We start from the raw sequence: 23,617 nt of genomic DNA, 5'->3' as shown, positions 1-23,617 counted from the left end.
ATGAGTTTCATTGTCTCAGCTGAGCCTTCTACTTGAACTGTCGGAGATGAAAAAGATAGGTCAGACAGCAATGTACACATCTCAAAATACTGCTGGAGGACTGTTGAATAGTCCCATATAAATACATATGGAAAAAGTAAAGTATATCTATATTAACCTTGGACAAATGAAATGAGTTTGCTAAATATATGCAATATAAAATAACACACTTGGTTGCTTTGCAAAAATGTAAAAACAAGAAAAAGAAAAGACTTCAAAAGAAAAGTTCAGATAGAAATAATTTTTTAACATACAAATAAATTCCTCAAGGAATATAGTTTTTCATAACAAATGCATAGTTTCTTAGATGAAAGGGGGTGGGAGGGGGATGGGATTGTTAAAAGAAAAACAAAAAACTCAGATGCACAATTGTAAATGACATCATGAAATAGCACATGACATTGATAAGCTTGGTAAATACAAGAAAAATATATATTTAAAGAAATAATATAACAACAACTATATATATATATATATATATATATATATATATATACACACACACACACACTTTATACCTAACTTTGTATGTATGGTCTTATAATTTGTATCTCTAAATCCAATTATGGAAATAAAATCATGTAAAGTATTGGTAAAGTTGTGGATTCATAGGTTCAATCATGTGCTATTTTCCTAGAAAAATATCCAAGAGAACTTCTTACATAGGCCATGTACAGGTGTTTCTATCTTTGTATTGGTTATAGCAGCAAGAATTTAGAGACAGACTGAAGTCTATTAGCATAGAATTCAATGAGTATAATTTGGTAATGTTAACAAATTGTGGAATACCATGCCACCAAAAAAATCACTGAAATTGTTCTACATACAGCAACTTGAATAGGACTTTAAAAATTGTTTGATGAAAGCTAAAAATACATATATCGTATAAAAGCATTAAAATAATAAGTATTCATAAAACAATAAATTTATACATCTATTGTTTTCAGAGTACATACTGATCTATGTCCACATTTTAAATATTTCAGGGTGAGTGCAGTTGTGCAGAAGCAGATAATGGGAAGTAGTAGACAGAGATACAATAGAACAGTATGGAAATCATGAAGTTATGCCTCAGATGGATCTACAAGGCGATGGTGCGATGACCTGAAGAGCTGATTAACTTAATATTGTGTGCCTGCCACTCAAAGGAAAGAAAAAAAAGAAAGAAAGAAAAAGAGGCAAATATCTGTAAGATGGATGTTATCCTCTTATATTCAGTGATATAACTTCTGCAGCTATTGCAGTTTAAATGAACATTTACCCTTTGGAAATTCAACCAACACTGAAGACCAGACTAGCCTTGTCTCTGTTTCCCATCACACAAACTCAAACAGCTGCACACTGATAAGTACATATAAAGTGTTTAGGGCATTGTTTCCCTCAATACACAAATATACATGCATAATCAGTGGTTGGTTACTGACGCTACCATAAAATCTGCATCTTAATTTGGTTTTGAAATGCCCTAAGTGCTACAAACCAGGCACGTTTCCATCACAGGAACTTTGCACTTCCTGTTTTGTCTGCTTAGTCCTATTTTCTTAGCTTCCCACGTGGCTCACACTTACTAGTCCTTTAAATGTCTGCTTCAATGGCACTGTTTCAGCAAGGCATTCCATTTCCCTTTTTAAAAGTGGATTTCCCTCAGAACTCTATTCTGCTTACCAATTATTTATTTGTTGCTTGATTGTTTGTATCTGTTAATGAGTTTTTCTGCTTTGTTACAGGGAAAGTAAACTCCATGAAGACTATTTTTTTTTTATCAATCTCCAAAACCTACTAGTGTACCTAATATATATGAGCTATTAAAATACCTTTGCTGAATGAATGTTAAAGCTGCACTTCAAAGTAAAAGAAACAAAATAATGTATCGTGTTTAGAAACACATATATATGTGATAAAAGTTCATTTTTTGCTTATTTAGTTGACTATAAGAATGTACTCATTTACTATACTGACCTTAAGGTCTTTGTTTTTATGGTATAAAACAACAAGAATATAATTTTACAACCACTTTTGATGAAATACATCAATAACAGATAAACTGACTATACTCTATGGAACTCTCTTTTGAGAAATCATCTTGAAAGATTTGATAGACTTGACCTTTGACAATCAGCAGCACACTTTCAAATAAATGATTATGTTTGACAATATGTTTTAGAATCTATTATACTATTTCCCTATAAATATTCTTTTTTTTTAAAAGAAAAACAAAGAGGTACAAGCTCCAGAAATTACAATTAACATGATACCCTTCAAATTTTGAGTCATTCATGCAGGCTTCTTCAAAGTTTGGCTCCACTAATTACCTCCAACTTATTTTACATACCGATCAACACCCTTTCGCATGGAGGAAATGAAAAAAAATGAATCTGTTAAAGGCCAAGAAATGACATTATAGAAATGTTTTGGGAGTAATAAAAATAACTTGCAACATAATTCTGAGGAAGTTATAGCCTTTAAAAGTGTGTCATCTAAAGTACTTACTCACATGGTTTAATAAGCTTAAAATATTGAAAATTTATATGCGACACATCAGCCTTCATGTACCTAAAGAGACTCTCAATTACTGGAGTAACTGTGGAGTGTAAGTACTCGGAGTGACTGCTTAAAATATTTATTACTGATTCTGGATTCTTACAGCCTAATGTATAGGACATTTTAAAACTAATTTGTATAAACTTCAGAATATATGCCACCTAGATTTTTTGTGTGTGACTAATTGATGAAATAGTCTATTAAAATTGCACAGGCAACAAACATAAAAAAAATTATTCTAATTTACTACAATTACATACTCATAAAATCATGAAATTGACATTTTAAATGGGAACAGTGACATTTCTGCAAATATTTAGACCTAAAAACAATTTTGATAAAAAAGGTTAAGAGCAGAGAATGTTATCGTCAGTTCTATTCGAAAAACTAGTAGTTGCATACTTTCAAGTAAATAGTAGACTGGAATCCATGATATAATGTGATTTCTTTTCTAATTTGTGTGGCATATGTATTTTATTTTATTAATCAAAAATTATTATGGTTGTATTTCAATAGTTGAAAATAAAGTAAAGGATCTTTCTCATATATATGCCTGGTCTCTCAAAATATTTCTAATGTAGTAACTTCTCACAGTTTAAAAAATAATCATAAATTTTCTGAAAATTTTCTTTATTGTTAAATAAATATTAAGGTAATATTTTTTTTAAATTGTCTACTGAAAAAAAATAAGCATCTTTCAAAGTACTTATTTTCTACTTATGATTGAACAGTTTCTACTAAAAATGTTCTTGCCTTGGCTGGTTTGGTTCAGTGGTTAGGGCGGCAGCCCTTGAACCAAAAGGTCTCGGGTACAATCCTGATCAAGGGAACATATCTGGGCTGCAGGTTTGATCCTTGGCTCCAGTGTAGAAGGCAATCAATTGATGTGTCTCTCTCACATCAATGTTTCTCTCTCTCTCTCTCTCTCTCTCTCTTCTTTCCACTCTTATCTAAATATAAATGGAAAAAATATCCTCCAGTGAGGATTAATAACAACAACAAAATGTTCTTGCTTTTGCAAGTATTACACTAAAATATTTATTGCCTTTATTATTTTATGTTGAAATGTATTCATATATAAGTGGATTTATAGAGTATCTATTCTCAAATTGACACAAAAAATAATAACCAAAGTTGACAGAAGTCATTTTTGTATTTTCCTTTTCTTAGTAAGTCCATTTCAACCTCTTCACCCCAAGGAGAGGCTTTGAGAATGGTGAAATTCAGATTTGTATTTATGACTTTAAATAGCCATTTAGTCTGGTGGTAACTATGATTTTTGCGTGTCAACGCTGTCAAGTAGACTCCCTGAGATTACAGAAGTCATGCTCAGACAGCAGCTGGGAGACAAGCAGTAATTGAGCATATTTAAAACTCCACCCCATGTACCGAACAGATTTCTATGTCTGCTGTGTTTAAGGTCCACTGGATTGTGAAATGGCTGTTTCATTCACACAGATGTTAATATCTCCAGGCTCTTCTGTAGCTTTGTAGCTTCTCATTTACATATCTGTAGTAATTTTGGTGTTCATGAAATGAGACACAGCTTCTTGTCACTACCCTTTGTTATAATAAAGCATGTTTGAGACAAAATACGAACAACTGTAATTACAGCTCATTAAGGCTTAAGAAGAAAAATAATAAGGAACATAGCAATAGGTGTTCAGTTGCCAGTGTTTCATTAGTTCTTTCACTGTTTAAAGCTGATGAATATGAATTACTCATGCAAATGAAGTTTAAACAGTTTTATACTTTATCTTTTCTTACTCTGTGTGAACAGTATCAGATGATGATACTTTTAGAGTGCACTTTCATTTTTTATATGCTTAACATATTTTTCACATAGATAGGTATGTTAAGCTACTCCCAAGTTATTTAAAAATTGTTTGATCAAGTAAAATTTAAAAATATATGTATTATAAATCAGGGGTTAAAAAGCCATAAAAGACAGCCTTGTATTCCATTTGATATTCATTTTCCTTGAGAGTATTTTGCCAACTTGTTTTTATATTCCTTTTTATAGAACAATTCTTGTGAATTTGATTTAGATGTTATTGATTTTGATATTAAGTATCATTTTAAATTATCATTTCACATTGATATATAGTTCTCAATGGGAGTGATCTTTTATGAAGGTTTGAAGAGAACATGCAGAAAACACTTCTTACATTGAGAAGTTCATAGAAGAATAGACATGATAAATATTGTAAACATTACATTGAATTTGTCATCTGTGACACTAACTCTATATGTGTGTATGTACTGAAACCACATATATAAATATATATTGAAAAATAGAGGAATTATATATTTTTTCATTAAATAACCAACTTGGAAAATATATATGTTAATCTTTTACTTATATCAATACCTAATATTTTTATTTAAGTGCAGATTTTAAATACATATAATTAAAATATACATATATGCTTAAAATGCATATACTTAATGATTTTAAATGCATATAATTAAAATATACTTAATGAATATAAATTAATAGTATGTTATTAATACAAATATATACTTAAATGTATATACTTAAATATATGCATACAATTTATATTTTAACATATGCATATACTTTAAAATGCATATAATTAAGAGATAAAGCTTTTTATGCATATACTTAAAAAGATCTAATTTAATACAAAATTTTCTATGTATCATGGTAAGACTAACTTCATTTATTTATTTATTTATTTATTATTTATCAATATATTTAGTATTGATAAAGTGTCTTTGATACTAATTTTTCAGCGTTGTCTTACATAAAGGACAGCATAGAAATACATTTTTTGTTTTCTCACTTTTCAGTAGACAGTTCTATAAACTAACTTTCTAGTTTTCAAGAAAATTAAATTTTCATTGAATCTTCATTACTTGAAACCCAGTTTTGGTTACCAGGTCCCTAATTTCTCACAGCTTAAGTCCTGTTTCATGCAATGCTCAGGATTTCTCTGAGAATTACAAAGCAATTCAACAAAATTGCAGTCAGAGAAAACGATTCCCCAAAATTCCTCTCATTTCAGATGCCACTTGTAATTCTGGGGCGTCCCTAGAGCTACTCTCATTTTAGACTAGCTAGGTACAAATTCAGGAGTTTCATGACTACTTTTCTGTACAATAATTTACTAAAAAGACTCATAAAACTCAGGAAGACTATACCAAATGATTACAGTTTATTATAGTCGAAAAAAGATACAAATTAGAACCAAAGAAAGAGACCCATAAGGTGAAGCCTGAGACCTTCCATTGTCCCCAGAGAGGCTGTACTCGTCCACCATATGTGTGGGAATATATACTTAACCTAAAAATAAAATGTCAGAGTTCAGAGGCAACAAATGTTTATTCAAGATCCCAAAGAGTAGCTGTTCTGAAAGAACTGATTCAGGCAGAAAGCAAATTAGTGATCAATTAGGAGGTGAAGGCAAGGGTATTTATGAAAAAGGGAAGGGGAATAATTATATGAATAGAAGGAAGACATTTCTACGGGTGTTAACAAGCTAAGTAAAGAATTTCTGAAGGTGCAGACACGCTAACATAGTGATGGCAGTTCTAAAGAATGCCTTCATTTTCAGTGTAATTATAATGTCTGTTTTCCTAGTAACTTTGCCTTGGGCCCAGCCCAACAGTTAGTTTGCCCAGTTTTAATATTTTAAAAGTTTGAGGAGTAAGATGTACAAGGAAGTTCCTCTGGGATGGTAGCTGCAACTCCATTTTGAAGTGGCTCTATTTATATTATTTATTACAGTAATTGTCATTGTAAGAAGTTCACTGGACTCTCAGCTTGAGAGTTTTTATTGAAGCCTAATAAAGTAGGTATCATTGATTGTTTGCCCATGAGCTTGAACTTAATCTCTAGTCCTCCTCCCATCTCCAGAGTTCTCATGTGGCACAGGACCCAACCCTCAGCTCACAAGGTTGGTCTGTCTGGTATGGCCAGCCCCATTCTGCATCACCTCACTAGCCATAACTAGCCATGTCATATTGACATGATGAGTTACTTTATTAGCATGAACTATTAAGTGTGCTCACAGGAGCCCACCATGAATAACAGATAACTCCCATTACTCCAGAAATTTGAAGGGTTTGGAGCTTATTGCCCAGGAGCTGTGTCAATACATAGATGTTTTCTGGAAGGTCAAATTCCTCAGTACAAAATGATGCAGCAGAAATCCAAATAGAAACCTGATCTCCATCTTAACCTGACACTGCTATCCACTGCTTTTGTCAGCCCCTATTCAAGCCTCATGATAGTCTGTCTACCTAAATCTCAAGCTGTTGCCCATGCCCTGTCTTGGTGGAAGTGTGCTCATTTACATTCATCACTCTATGGAAAGTGAAGCTCTTTTGTTGTCAGTTTAAATGATAAAGATAGATAACAAATAGTGATAGATTAGATAAATGATAGGTAGATAGATTAGATAGATAGATAGATAGATAGATAGATAGATCATCACTCTTATATCAGCTAAAAAATAACAGCAAACACAAAAATTTACTTAAAAGTCTATGTAAATGTTCTTTGTAATTTTTAATATTTTATATTTAGTTGAAGTGCTATAGCTTCCATCTTTGTTATTATCCCATCGTTAGAATAATCTACAAAAAATTTAGAATTTTAAAATTTGTTTGTAATTGAATGATGACAGTTTGCTAAACTAATTTATAACTTATTTAATAGTCCTCTTTTTGTTATGGCAAGAACTTGATACATCCCTTTCCCTTTCGATCATCTGAGTGCTCATTGTTTTTACATCTAAAGTCTTTTCTGATGAATAATGTCTGGATTCATTCATTGTGACCATATCCATTGCTTACATTGATAATACAGTAGAGTTTAAAATAGAATAAATGGCTCATTAAATGAACCATGCCAAAAATAGAACTCTGCTCTAAACCAGAGTAGACATTTACTCTGAGATTTTTGCAGTTAATGCTAATGTTTGTTGTCATTGTGCACATACATTGTAGTTACATGGAGTCTTAGACTGTGATTATATTCACAATGGTATCTTACTTGTAATTAAAATAAGAGTTTGAAAATTGCTTAGGTGCTGAGTCATGATGGGTAATTTATTGGGGGGATGCTCTTTATGTCATTAGTGATAATGGATAACATCTGAATAAATTTACGAATTATGACACCCTGACTCAAGGACCTAGAACAATGCCTCTTACTGAAATATTCTATCTTTAGGGACTCTTTACTATAAAATATATGTATTCATATAAATATATGCAAATAAACATTTTTAAGTAGTAAAGAAAAAATAATCTTTAGAACTTTTTAAATTTAAGTCTGAGAAAGTTGAAATGTGAAACATCTACTTCCTACCTAGAGCTTGAAAGTGATAACTAAGAGATATAGCCTTCTGAACTAAGTTGGTGGAAGGGAAACAGGGATATTAATAAAATTTGGCTGTAAGCAATAGCATAGGCCTGGTGGAGGCAGAAAGACCACGTCTGTGAACATAGCTACCAGTGTTAATAGTTTATTTAAAGAAATTAGATATTGCTTGGAGATTATATATATATATCTATCTTTTTTGTTGTAGTTTGCGGAGTAATAGATACTCAATTCTGTGTACTCCCTACTTACTATCTGACATTATATATATATATATATATATATATGCGTTACTTTAAATGCATTTCTGTTTGAGATTGTTCACTGCCTCCTGATAGGCTACCAGGCAAAGTCTAAGTACCTTACTGTGTGGTAGACTGTATCACTATTAGCCTTTTCCAACTCACTTCCCTGCAGTGCCTTGATAGTATTTCCCCATTTCATTAATGTCAGAGTTAAATTTGTGACCTGCTTAATAAAACATGAGAGAAAATGGCATGTGTCACTTTGGAACAGAAGCTTTAAGAGCCAACATGCCCTCTGCCAATTTCCTCCTTCTGGGACTATCAGCAGAGCTCCAGATAAAGGCTGATCTATCAGCTGGGAGCCAAAGTTAAGAGGAAAGGACAGCTGCAGTTGACTTGCAACAGATATGGAACATGAATGGAAATTTAACCTCTGTTGTGATAAGCTACAAAAGTTCTGGCTTTCTTTGTTCCTGCAGCATGATCTAGCTGATTCTGAGGCACATTTTGACTTCTGATTTGGGTCACGATCCAGTTCTTTGCCTCTCCGACAACTACGGGAGGTCATCACTGTCTTTCTACATTATCAATCAATATTCTGTTACTCCATTTCGAAAACACTGGAATCAGTGAAATCATTTTGAAAGAAAGTTTGGTCAATTTGTAACTCTAAAAAAAGCAATTCAGAAACTCCCCGTTGTTCTTAGGTTAGAGTATCTCTCACTGTCTGTCTCTCACTTCGCTGCATCTGCCACCCGATCCCTCACGAACATCCCCTGGGTTCCTCTGCTTCAACGATGCCCTCTGGCTTCCTTGGATACGCCCAACATGTTCCTTTCTGCCACAGGAACATTGTCCAGCATCTGCCTCGCATCCAGTGCCCACTTGTATTTGGCATTCTACACTCAGCTTTCAGATCTTAGCTGAGTAATCACTATCAGGGAAGCACTTCAGCTTTCTGATCAGAATGAGAAATCTTAATCACTTCTGAAGTCCCCAAACTGGATAATAGAATTGATAGAATGATATGAGCTGTGCCAAGGTACTCAAATAAAAAATTATCATTTTTATTTCTTATTAGTGTTACTCTTGTGTGTGTATGTTTATTTATTCCATCACGGCTGTTAATGGCATATCATGTACAATGGCCTGCACATCCTGACCCCGATCTTTAATAAAAGTATGTTAGGTATTTTCTCATCATAGATGAAGATGGTGAGTTTCAGGGATATTGTTATTTGCCAGATGTCAATTAGCGTTCACAACTAGAATTCACATTTCTCTTTTGCTAAAATTTTCTTTCCAGTATAATTTACATTTGAAACAGAGCTTATTTTATAGATAAAGTTGTTGCTTTATTTTTCTCAATGAAAGCCAGAGGAAATTTTTGAAAGTTTATAATTGTTCGGTAACTTGCTGAATTACTTAGATGTTAAATTGAATACTGCTTTTTCTTTTTCTTTTTTGTCCTGAATTTTTGTTTATTTATTATTATTATTAATAATTATTTAATCCTCACCTGTGGGTATTTTATCCATTGATTTTCAGACAGAGTGGGAGGGAAAGAGAGATAGAGAGAAGTATGGATGTGAGAGAGACACATCAATTTGTTGCCTTCCACATGACCCCAACCAGGGTCAGGGATCCAACTTGCAACTGAGGGACATGGGGTCAGAGATCCAACTTGCAACTGAGGGACATGTCCTTTACCAGGAATCAAACCTGAGACTCTTTGGTCCGCAGGCTGATGCTCTAACAGCTAAGACAAACTGGTCTGGGCTGTCCTGAATGTTTAATTTCTGCTTTGAATCTGTGTGCAATTTTATGTCAGTTCTGGCAGTAATTCAAACGGGCTGCATTACTTAGTTTAGAAGATGTCATTAGACTGGCTGGCCTCAATTTCTGAAGTGAGCTTGTTTCTTCCGAGATCCCTACACTGCCTTGATATGTGTTCTACTGAGAATTCATCTCATCCCAAACTTCCACAGTCTGTAGATATGTCATGTTTCAAATTGGATAGCCGTGCTATTAAAATGAACTAGGAGCCTAAGAGACAGATCTGTGATATTTTTGCTTAGAATTCAATTCTGACATTTCAACACTGATTTTACATTAATTAAAAATAAAAATAGGTCATTTAGTAAAATAATTCAACTGATAATTCAGTTAGCCTTTAATTACCAGATCAACTCATATAAAACAGTGCTTCACACTGACTTGACTAGCTAGCTATATCTTTATAGATCTTATTGATAATTCAAATAATTTTTCTGTGTTAGTACTGAGGATGCGCATTTCCTTTTGCAGTTACACACGAATACAAGTTTAGCATAGATATGTGGAAGAACAAATACAGGCTCCAAATAATTACTGTGCATTAAAGAGAAAAAAGCTGAGAAAATATTTATTCTCATATTCAAGGCTGTAGGTCCCATGAAAGCAGGAATTTTTCCTGTTTTAAAGACTCACTATTTTTAAACAAGGTAACTATATGAGGTAAAGACTGTGTTTATTAGCTAGATTGTTGTAATTATTTTACAGTATAGACATATATTATCACATTGTACATAATATATAAATACAATTTCTATTTATCAATTATATTTCAATAAAGCTGGAAAAAATGTTATTATTGCATATGCAGGGCCTAGTATCATGCCTAGCATGTAGTAGTGAATCAATAAGTGTTAGTTTAATAAATAAGATAAGAAATAGTTTTTAAAACTTAATATATGACTTGCCCAAGAAACTAAAATATTACCTAGAGAAGCCATTATATTTTATATTTTATCCAGTTGATATATAAATAAAAATACATAAAATATGAAAATGCAATATATATGAAATATATTTTATATACAGAAGCTTTGATAGTTTCAATAACTTATTTGAAAACAATTTTGCTGCCCTGGCCGGTTTTGCTCAGCTTTTGGAACGTCAGCCTGTGGTCCCGAGGGACCGGGGTTCGGTTCCGGCTAGGGGCACATACCTCGGTTGCAGTTTGACCCTGGCCCTGGTTGGGTCGTGTAGGTAGCAACTACTCGATGTGTCCCTTTCACGTTGATGTTTCTCTCTCTCTCCTTCTCTCTCCCTCCTGCTCTATCTGAACAAAAAATGCAAAAATGTCCTTGGGTGAGGGTAAAAAAATAAAAAATAAGAGAATAAAAGTTCCCTCTTTCTCAGAATGATTTGGTCCCATATAGTATATTATAGGTGCTTTTGTTTTTATCCTCACCCAAGGACCTTTTTGCATTTATTTTCAGATAGAACAGGAAGGAAAGAGGGAGGAAGAGAAAGAGAGAAACATTGACGTGAGAGAGACATATTGACTAGTTGCCACCCACTCGACCCTAACTGGAGCCGGGGATGAACTGCAACTGAGGTAAGTGCCCTTAGCAGGAACCGAACCTGGGTTTCTCTGGTCCACAGGCCGACACTCTCACTGCTGGGCCAAACTGGCCAGGGCTATTACAAGTGCTTTTAATCACTTAGTAAAATATTTAAATTAAATATGCTTTTTGGTTACTATTTTCACCTGTAATCTCAGTATGCCTTTCTATTCTTAATGCACTGGCATGATTAATTATCAAAATTAAGACAAAGAAATTACTAAAATAGTTTTATTATGATATTTAAGGTATAGGACATTTTATGCATTTTGAAAAATAATGACATTTCAAAATTTCTTAACCTCAAATATGTGGAGTAATCCCTACACAGAAATCTTAGGAGCAAAACACCCTATGCGAGCTCCATAATTATTGCTTGCAGTTTATTTATTTCATATATCTTCAATAAGCACATATATGAATGTTATTCATATATTCTTTTTTCTCTTTTTTTGTCTCCAAGCACATGCTCAATTAAAATATGAAACAATTATCAAACACAGATTCAAAATGATGAGAAGCATGTTAAATTATTTCATTTTACATAATAAGAGCAAATCTTTTTTCTTTTTTTTTCCTTAATTGATTTTAGAAAGAAAGAAAGGGAAAGGGAGAGAGAGACAGAAACATAGATGAGAGAGAACATTGATTGGCCACCTCCTGCATGGCCCACACTGGGGACTGGGCCCCCAACCTGGGCATGTGCCCTGACTGGGAATCCAACTGGTAACCGGCCGATGCTCAACCACTGAGCCACACTGGCCAGTCAAAAGCAAATCTAAATTTTGAATTACTTTAAGACAAAATTATTATTTTATCATGGAGCTTTAAAGCAAAGTGAGAACATTTACTGCTGCCTTGTAAAGAAATACTTTCTTAGTAATTTCAGTAATAATCTCTCTACTGTTAGTTGCAATCTTTCTTACTTGAGTTATTCCGAATTTTTTTTTATTACACAAGTTCGGATTATAGCCATTATATAGAAACAATCTGGATTTCCTTTGTGGGGTAAAGTTTCAAGGAAGTCAAATATATCTGAGGTATGGTCATACAAATTTTATGTGGTAACAATGTACAAATGGTATGTGTGCAATGATTAAGACTATTGAACCTTGTAGAGATGTGAATTATCTAGTATTTCTTGTTTATTTTCTAAATAAAGCATTTTCTCTAGTAATATAAAAGCACTCTGAAGTAGACAGGTTCTTTTACTTCTAAATAGTGACATGAATATCAGATCACATATTGAGGTGGTAGTTCAAAACTTATTTTTAAGAACGTAAAATGGAAAAATATCTAGCATAGCTAATATTTAAGTGATACAGTACTTATTTATGAAAATGAGAGGTCCATATTTTAATTTATCATTTTATTTGTCTGTACTCATTATAGGAGCTCCCCTTTCCATTAGTAAATAACTAAGACATTTCCTTGACTACTTTGTTACAAGTATAGTGAATATGTATGAAAACTTTATTTGTTTATCATTATATACTCTATGCATCACTTTAATCTTTTTATTTTACCTGTACTTGTTTCTCTACCTGTGTATAAACACATGGAAACCACTATGGAAAATCTGTCTTTACTTTCAAATAATGTCTTTATTTATATTGAAAATTTGCAATATATTATTTTTGCATTTGGATGTCCATAGTATTGTAGAAAAATGTTAACATAGAAAAATATTTCAAAATCATTTCAAACATTTTTAGTGACATAGCCAAGAAAGCATCACCAAACAACCAAAATTTCCTCTGCATTATCTTGTTTATCTTTTAGTGAGATATTTAGTTAGACAAAAATCTGGCAAGCCCACTGGAAAGAAATGAGCCCCAAATTTTATGTTATCATTATAATTTATTTTTCCCTTCAACAAACCTGTTTATTTAACTCTGTAGTACATTCTAGTTCATAAAACTATAGTTCAAGAAAATAGCCAGAGAAATGTGAATGGTTTAGACACAAGAATATAAGTGCATATAGTTTATTTTTGAGTTGCAGAAAAAATAATTGAGGAGGTGAGAAGGTAGGAAGTGAAACTAGAAGAGAAAGAAAGTAAAAAACAAAACAAAACTCGGGTGGTGTTGCTCAGTGGTTGAGCATCGACCCCATGCGCCAAGAGGTCATTAGTTCAATTCCCAGTCACGGCACATGTCCAGGTTGCGGGCTAAATCCCCAGTGAGGGGCATGCAGAAGGCAGCCAATTACTCATTGGTGTTTTTATCTCTCTCTCTCTCTCTTTCTCCTTTCCTCTCTCTCTAAAAGAAAAAAGAAAAAGTAAAGAATATGTTGCCCTGGCTGGTGTGGCTCAGTTGGTTGAGCATCATCCTGTGCACTAAAAGGTTGCTGGTTCGAATCCTGGTCAAGGCACATGCCCAGGTTGTGGGCTCAATCCTGATTGGGGTTTGTGCAGCAGGCAGCCAATTGCTGTTTCTCTCTCACATCGATATTTCTCTCTCTCTTCTTTCCTGTTTCTCTGAAATCCATAAAATATATATATATTATTTATTTATTTATTTTTATTAATTTATTTTTGTTACAGATGTTTCTCCTTTTTTCCCCATTGACACCCTCCTCCCCCTTCTTCGCAACCTTGTCCCCAGCTTTGTTGTCCATGTCCATTGGTCATGCACACATGCATATAAGTTCTGTGGTTTATTTCTAACCCCCCACCCCTTCTGGGGATTGTCAGTCTGTACCCTACTTCCATGTCTCTGGGACTACTCTGTTCTTCAGACTGTTATGTTCATTATATTCCACAAATAAGTGAGATCATATGATACTTGCCTTTCTCTGTTTGGCTTGTTTCACTTAGGATAATGCTTTCCAGGTCCCTCCATGTTGTCTCAAAGGATAAGAGATATTTCTTTCTTACAGCTGCGTAGTACTCCATTGTGTATATGTACCACCGCTTTTCTATCCATTCGTCTACTGATGGACATTTGGGCTGTTTCCAGATCTTAGATATTATAAATAGTGCTGCTATAAACATGGGGGTACATATATTCTTTCTGATTGGTGTTTCAGGCTTCTTAAGGTATATTCCTAGAAGTGGGATCACTGGGTCAAATGGAATTTCCATTTTTAATTTTTTGAGGTAACACCATAGTGTTTTCCATAGTGGCTGCACCAGTCTGCATTCCCACCAGCAGGGTACTAGAGTCCCCTTTTCTCCACACCCTTGCCAACACTTGTTTGATGATTTGTTGATGGCGACCATTCTGACAGGTGTGAGGTGATACCTCATTGTTGTTTTAATTTGCATATCTCTGATGATTAATGATGTTGAACATTTCTTTATATGTTTCTTGGCCATTTGTATGTCCTGTTTGGAGAAGTGTCTATTTAGCTCCTCTGCCCATTTTTCCATTAAGTTCTTTGTCTTCCTTTTGTTGAGTTGTATGAGTACTTTATATATTTTGAAAATTAACCCCTTATCTGATGTATCATTGACAATGATGCTCTCCCATATAGTGGGTTGCCTTTCCATTTTGATGGTTGTTGTTTTTTACCGTGCAGAAGCTTTTGAGTTTGATGTAGTCCCATGTGTTCATTTTTTCCTTTGTTTCTGTTGCCTTAGGTGATGTATCAGTGGAAATTCTGCTGGGTATGATGTCTGAGATTTTGTTGCCTACATTTTCTTCTAAGATTTTTTTATGAATTCAAGGGTCACATTTAGGTCTTTTATCCATTTTGAGTTTATTCTTGTGTATGGTATAAGTTGATGGTCTAGTTTTATTTTATTTTATTTTTTTTGTATGTTGCTGTCCAATTTTCCCAACACCATTTATTAAAGAGGCTGTCTTTACTCCATTGCATGTTGTTGCCAACTTTGTCAAATATTAATTGAGCATAATGTTTTGGGTCCATTTCTGGGTTCTCTGTTCTGTTCCACTGGTCTATATGCCTATTTTGTTCCAGTATCATGCCGTTTTGATTACAGTAGCTTTGTAGTATAACCTGATATCCAGTATTGTGATCCCACCTACTAAAATATATATATTTTAAAAGAATATGTTATTAATCCCATAGAAAAATTCTGAGAAATGCTGTAAAACACTTGAGTGGTGAGGGGTCTTAAGAATTTAGGTTGACGTCACTTGTGTAAAGTGGGAGGTAAAAGATTGAGAGGGTAGAGGTGGGCGAGAATTTGGGTGGAGAGTTGGGGATTGTATTTTACAGGTACACTTTGCCTTATTGGCCTCTGGGCAGAACAGACATCTATTGTTCTAGAAAGAATACACAGAGATAGCTAAAATACTGGTGTCTTGAAGCTGGACAGAGGGCTGTAGGCATGGCATTAACGTCATCTCCTGCAGGCTGACTTGTGTGTTTAATATGTGTGTTGATATCAGAAGTGCTCCTCTGGGTACTGAAAAAGAACCTAAAAGATGGAAACATTAATCAGTCAAGTAAGATATCCATATCCTGGTTCCACACTGCTGACCATTATGGGCTTTGATGTCCTTATATGCATGTAATCTGTTTCTCAGATACTATGAATCTTGATTCTCAGAGATACTCGCGAGTGGTATACAAAGAGGACTCATCTGATGTCAGCAGCATTGTGAGAACTCAAGTCCTTCCACACCTCTGCCAAATCATTTTTTGACTATCTAAGTGGTATTTTGTGACTTTGCTTACTATTGTCTTCTCCTTTCAGCTCCATTTCATGAGGGTGATATCTTATACTATAATCCAAACTAACAGTGGCAAATTTAACACCAATGGCCACTGAAAAGTTGGTGATGCTGCCGACATCCTTGTGCCTGAGAATGACCTTTGTAAAACTGGTCGTTGAAAGCCAACATTAACGTTGCAACCACGCGTCTTATAGTGCTATTTTGTTGTTGGCTTAATAATAAGAATCTGTGATTCTCAATGTCTCAACTTACATTATTTAAAACTCTTTTTGCAGGCATCTTGCCTTATATACATGCTTGGGGGCTGGGTCAGAGGGTAGTCTAAGTAAGGTATGATGTTTTGTTGAATATCTGTTAACCATTCTTCTTTTCTTACAAGTGGGTGTGTGTGACTCTCTTGGAGGATGAACACTGACTTATCATAGAGGCTCCTGCTCAGGTTCCATGACCTTCCCAAATAGTTATTTGGTAATTTTGGTAAAACTCAAACATACTACAATCCCAGGGTTAGCAAAGTTCAACCAGCTTGCCCTGACCAAGCTGCAAAACCAAAATTCTATGAAACTCTGTTTCTGTCCCTACTTGCACGTTGCCATGAAGGTGTGCTGGCTTGTGAGACTGGTTTTATTGTCGCACAGGTGAGGAAGAAAGAAAGAAATATATATATCAGGCTGAACACACGTGCACAGCAATATCAAGAATTAAATTTCTTCATTAACCTCTGATATAAAGGTATTATATATTTTTCAAATGTCAAAACCAAAATGATGCTTTTGTCAGTTTAATGATTGTTCTGAAAGAACAAACTGGAAAATACCCTCTGTGAGTTTGTTGCTGACAGTTTATTATGATGGAAACAGAATGTGTTCTGTTCATGAATTTTGAACACGGATACATCAGGTGTCCTTATGTCCCCCTTCAGCTAAGATGGTGTCACTGACCTCCCCTTTTTTAGATCTATCCTAAGATGGAAACCCCATTAGTAAAGTTCACTTCAAAATTTGTACTTGTCAATGAAAATTTGTCACAAATGACTCCCCGTTCTCCCTTGTGAGATTGTGAAGGAGTCGTCATGGGCGATGTGTTGGATATACATAAAGCAACAGAGCAATGTTGTGATAAACTCATTAGCACTACCTCTACTTCAGGAACTTTTTATATCATCTATAATACAGGACATTCAGCTCCACAGTCTCATTAAAATCTCAACAGTATTCCAATACTCAGCAATTTCTTCCCCTTTGTGCACAGGAGGGCACCGCATATGAATTTTTGTTTCTGACAAAGAGTATGAATTATTCTGTGTATTTATTTTCCTCACACTTTCCCTGATGTCTTGACCATGCTTATCCGAACAGGAGATCACAGGTACATTTGTACTGAATCAGTAAGAGAGGCTTCCAAAAGGAGGCCGGAGCCTTGGAGGGTGAGCGCTAGTTCCATTTAATTGTATCTTGTACAAAACCAAGAACAATGCCAAGTATGATGCTTTCTGATGGATTTTGATTAGCTGTGCTCAGCTACCTCCCCTTTACCTTACTTCAGGCACACTCATGTTAAAGACTAGCTGGAATTTCTTCATAGCAATGGCTTGTCTTTTGGGGACCCGGGATAATCAGGCCTAGCCACTTTCCCTTGCTAACTCACATACACAATAACCTGTTTTCCCTGATGCTTCACAAGAATTATTGAAATAGTTCTCCCTGCTACCAGCCAGATCAGTCTCTGGGAATTCCTTCTATTTTTATTCTAAATATTATTTCAAAAGTCAATGCTTTATTCTTTAAAATACAAAAATAAAACTGGAAGTCACCTTGAGTTTACTTGGTGTTTCTCCTCTTCAGTGTAAAATACAGTTGAGTCCTCCCCGAGAATGAGAATCGTATTCCTAATGACCTCAAGGAAAGAAGATTCCATAACCTTTCAAATTCTATCTGCTATTTATCAAGCTGCAATATTGACTTTTTTAACCTGTTTCTGAAGATTAGGCTTATCTCGTCCTATTTTTTCTCCCACTCAGTGAAGATGGGAAAATATGTCTGTGTCTGGGATTTTCTTTATCAAGCTGGTGTGATTTATTAAGGTTTAGGTGACTTTTAGATAGATAATATTTAGCCTTTTTTTTTTTTTTTTCCTTTTCTTATTCAATTATGGTCTTATTCTTATGGCAACTAAAATAGCCACGACTGAATATTAAGAAAATAAAGTCATTATATTTAACTTAACAAACCAAAGTACAAATTATATTTCTGAGGTTAAGATCACAAGAACATTTAAATAATCTAAACTGCTAGTACAGTGATTGATTCTTAATTTTTTTCTATATTTGATGTACATATTTTCTTATAATTTCCTTCAAGTAAGAGATATGGGGAAAAGTCATTTATCTTAGAAAAGTAATTCATTATTATTTTAATACATAAATCAATTCTTTTATTTCAATTTCTAGTTGAAATTTGACACACAGAAAACATTCACAAGGATAAGTGGCATTAACAGCGCTTTGGAAATAGAAATTTAGAGCTGAAAAGGAAGGTCTTGTCTGGAAATGCAGAATGACAGCCTTCACATAGAGATGAAACAGCAGCTCTGTGGACTGAGATGAGATTGAGATTCCTCTACACGGGTCAGGGTCTAATGATGGATTGACATCAGCTGATGATGAAACATTCCAGGGTTTTCTTTTAACTAATCCCTTTCTCTGTCTCTCTGTCTCTCAGTCTCTCTGTCTCTCTGTCTCTCTCTCCCTCTGTGTGTGTGTGTGTTGTGAGATTAACCTTCCAGCCATCAAGGACACGAGGCAAGCTGGACCAATTTTTCATTCTGTTGATTTAATTTGCATGCAGCAGACTTTTTATTTTGTGTATAGAATAGATTCCTTGTTCTTTTCTTGCTCTTTGCTTCAGAAGCTTTCCATTGATAAAGACCAAATCCTCTGGGTTTCATTACTAGGAATTATGCAATAAAACATTTGCTATTTACTCACTTAAATTTTGGTTTAACATTCTGCTTTTCAAGTTGCTTTTACCTACATAACTAAAACTGTTCATGCTTTTGTTGAACTCTAATAAGAAGGATAGTATTAGCTTGCTAATGCAGCATGTTTGCATGCCTCCAAATGGATTTTCAGAGTGTAAAACATGTTATGTTTTTCAGATTGTGAGGTTATCAGAGATAATATACAATTAACAAAATAATTTGATACAAACTATTTTAGAAGGTACAAGAATGCAATCCAGAAGCTGTATAATTTATATTAATTGCACAGGTTCAGGAGTTATAATAGTCTGAGTTCAAATACCAGTCTAATGGCATTGTGAGTTTATATCCATCTCCTAACCTCTAAATCTCATTTTATTCACCTATTTAATAGATGAAAATGTCATGCCTCATTGATTAGCTGGGACATTTAAAAGAAATATGCCCTCCCTAATATAGTCTGTGTTCAATAAGTTTGCTTTGCCTTCTATGTTGCTGTTGCTGTATTCAAATTCTAGGTCTTTCTATCTTCTTTCACTTTTCTCATAAAAGGAACCCTCATCAAAAATAACAATATGAATATAATTTTCATATGTGTATGTGTTGTGTATTTGGAGAAGTTCTAAAATAGAATTTTATACATGAGATTATATTATCTATACATAAAAAGAATTTAATGAGCTCAAGAAAATATAATTTGATGATATTAAAAATATATTTATAACATAGCCACAATTGATTTATTCCTAAATTGTTAAATTATGTTAATCAGAGTCATTATAATCTAATCTTTACATATAAATATCTCTCTGATATTAATCAAATCTGTTAAAAATTTATTTTTCTAATATATGTTTAATGACTAAATTTAACTATAATAAAAAGTTATACATAAACAAACTTGACAATGATTTTACCAAAAATCTTTCAAATGATAACATGAAATGGCAGTATGGGTCTGATGTATTAATGTTGCAAGAAAGTTACCATCACATTCATCTCCATAACAAATACCATTTGAATTTTGGTGGGACAAATAAGACATAGGAAGATCTGATTAAAATATCTGTTAAGTTAAATTGTTTTCCTAGAGTCAGAGACCACAAGTGCCCACTGACGTACCAAGAAGCAACACTGAACTGTTAACTTTCTCTGTGGTTATTCTGACGTTGACACACATATATTAGCCTCTTCTTTATTTATACTCTTGAAGCAGTGATTAAAATTAGTACTGTATTCTTCTTTTCTTTTTTTTTTTTTTTATCCTCACCCGAGGACATTTTCCCATTCTTTTGTTCAGGAAGAGTGGGAGAGAGAGAGAGGAACAGAGAGAGAGAGAGAAACATCGATGTGAAAGGGACACATCGAGTGGCTGCCACCCGCACGACCGACCAGGGCCGGGGACAAACTGCAACCGAGGTACATGCCCTTAGCGGGAACCGAACCCGGTTCTCTCAGGACCGCAGGCCGACGCTCTGACCGCTGAGCCAAACTGGCCAGGGCAGTATTCCTGTTTTCTTATAGGACAAAATCCTACGCTGATATTTGTCTCTCATGCATTGCATAGTCCTTTCTGTTATCATTGCTCTTGCTATTTTTCAACACTTTGTATTTTCTGATGTCCCTCAACCTCACCTTTATTAATTTTACTTCATCCTTAATGTTTTTGTCTCTTTCCTTAACTTTTCACTGTGTTCATTGTTCCCTCATTACTGTAAAGCATGTGTTACTTCTCCTAATTGGCTTCTCTACCTGACAAATTAATTAGGAGTCTCACTTGCTCACTCCTTATTCAGCTTGCATGATCCCAGTATAGTCAAATGAGGTAATGCCATGATTGACTAAAATGGCAGCAAAACTTGCCCCTTCTTTGTCAGGCATACTTTGGATCCATCTGAATTGTAAGTCGTGATCATGAATATGGACACCACTGCTGAGTGCCGTACAAGTACCTTAAGTAGCACCACGATAAATTCTCCTGACTTGAAATTTTGAACTTAGGTATGTGTTTGTCCACAGTGATAGTAGTTTAAGGAAAAAGTAAAAATAATTTTGTGTCTGTGTTTGTAAATAAACTTCTTAAAACATTCCTGAAATATATCCTTCAAATAAAATGGTAACCATTTGTGGTTATAGAGAAACCATGCAAATGACCGTCATCAGTGAGCATAGTTAACATTAGTTGCATTATGTTGGTTGTTACTGAAAGCGATACATTCCATCTATCTCAACAGTGCAGATTTTAAAAAGAGGTCTGGTCATAATGACCATGAACTCTCATGTAAAGAACAGCAATAGCAATAAAGCTTAGCCTGTAGAGACAGTGATGGACCTGTGGGAATGAAAGTGTTTAATACTATTTTATGTTATATCATTTATTTGGCATTAGTAATTTAAAACCTCTATCATCGTTGGCATTCCTCTTTTATTTAGTGTTCTTTTACTATATCTGTCACTGACACTCTTTATAGATTTTTGACCTATGGCTTTTGCTTATTTGTAGTTCCTGGTTACTCACAACTCAGACCTACTTACTGTCAATCTTTGACTCTCCTGTTCCATACCTTATATCTATACCTTCTTGGTCTGTTCTGACAAGAAATTGCTTGGTTATTTCATATGTTCTAGTTATAATTGCCAAAAGAGAGGGTGTTCTTGTGTCCAACATTGTCTCCATTTGAGGACATAATTATTTTTATGACAGATCACATCAAATTTTGCTAGCCAGCTTACAAATTATGGCTTCTGGATCAACTGATCTCCCCTGGTCCACTCAGTTGTGACCAAAAAATATATGATGAAATGCAACCCCTTACAATTTTTCTTAAGGAGGAAACTTTACCAAGTTAGGGATCATTTCTGCTAAGGAAATAGCTGTATAGTCATTTTCATGATTGACTTATATATGATATTTAATGGTCTAAGGGGGACTTGTAACAGTGAGGTCATATATCATAATTTATTTATCACTGACCACATTTTAGCCCAGTCTCCTCCCTATCTGCAGCAGAATAATTTTCAACCTTGTCTGCATATTACTTGCTTTTGTTGACATAACCATAAATGTCCTTTTAGAATTCCTTTAAAGAACTCAGATAAAATAATATAACTTAGATGTTAGGCACTGGATAGCAAGACAATTTAATTAAATAAGTTATTCAATTACATTAGGCTATATTAATTTAAAGAAGTAAGTGATCCAATTTTTTAAGCCTGCATGCTTTCTCTCTATACACTACTTGTTTTGATGAAAGTCAATATTTGTGTATAGAAGTTTATAACCATGTATCATAGTTGGGGTGAGGGAGAAGTGAACTATTTAGAAAAGATCAATTGTATTACATATGGTAAAATCTGCTTTGAATCAAGAGATTTTTTAAATAAAATTTTTCAGGTTTTATTTGCATATAATATGGCAGTACAAATGGGAAGTCACAAGCACGCTGGTACAGAAATGGATCATTTAAACTTACATTTTATGCTTCATATGGACATGAGAAAAAAAAAAGAGATATTAATAATGACAATATTTTATTCAGAATAAAATGTGAGGTAGAACAATAGAAACTGTGATTGTATAGACTGTATTATGTATCTCTTCCAGCCCCAAGCACAGCCCTCAAAACAATAAACTTGCTGTATCTTAGTTTGTTTTGGTCAGGATTTTATAAGTAGCCTTGATTAGTTGACTCCTTGTTGGTCTCTTCCACTGTTTCGGGAATGCTCATGCAGTGGTGGTCGGATGGGGCTGTGCCATCTGTAAGCTCGCATGGGTTGAAAACTCCCCTTTCAAGAAGGTCAACCTATACGGGTCCTTGCTACATGGGATGCTTGTTATACATGAGTAACCTCACAAGTAGCATCTGACTCCCTCCAAAGCATGTTATCCAAGAGAAAGGACAAATAGAAAGCTTCATGCCTTTCATGACCCAGTCTCCAATGTTGTACTCAGTCACTTTTACTTTATTATTATTTTTCATATATGTATTTGTTGGAAGTAAGCCACCGAGTCTAACTCATACTCAAAGGAATGAGGGTCCTTCCTTTTGAAGACGGTTTCAAAAGTGCGTGGACATATTTCAAACTACCATAGGAATGAAAATAAATTTACTCAGCAGTCGTCTACTAAGCACAATATGAAATCCTTAGTGATTGTAAAGGCAGTGCCTTTTTTCTGGAAAAAAAAAATAGCTCAGGTTATTTTTCATAATCTGGAAGCTTGCTTCCAAGGCCACAACTTAATGGAGCAAGTGTCAGTCCCTACATCGAGGCAGCTAGCTGTAGGCCAGATAACAGCATTTTGCATGGCCTCGCTGGAGCATTTTACCAATTAAAGACACCATATATATGCATGTATGCATAACCAATGGACAGAGACAACAAAGCTGGGGAAGGGGTGGAGAGGATGGGGAGTCTGGGGAAAAAAGG

The sequence above is a fragment of the Molossus molossus genome, unplaced genomic scaffold (assembly GCF_014108415.1).
Source record: "Molossus molossus isolate mMolMol1 unplaced genomic scaffold, mMolMol1.p scaffold_m16_p_9, whole genome shotgun sequence".
Lineage (NCBI taxonomy): Eukaryota > Metazoa > Chordata > Mammalia > Chiroptera > Molossidae > Molossus > Molossus molossus.
The sequence above is the reverse complement of the archived record's forward strand: the minus strand, read 5'-3'. Positions refer to the sequence as shown.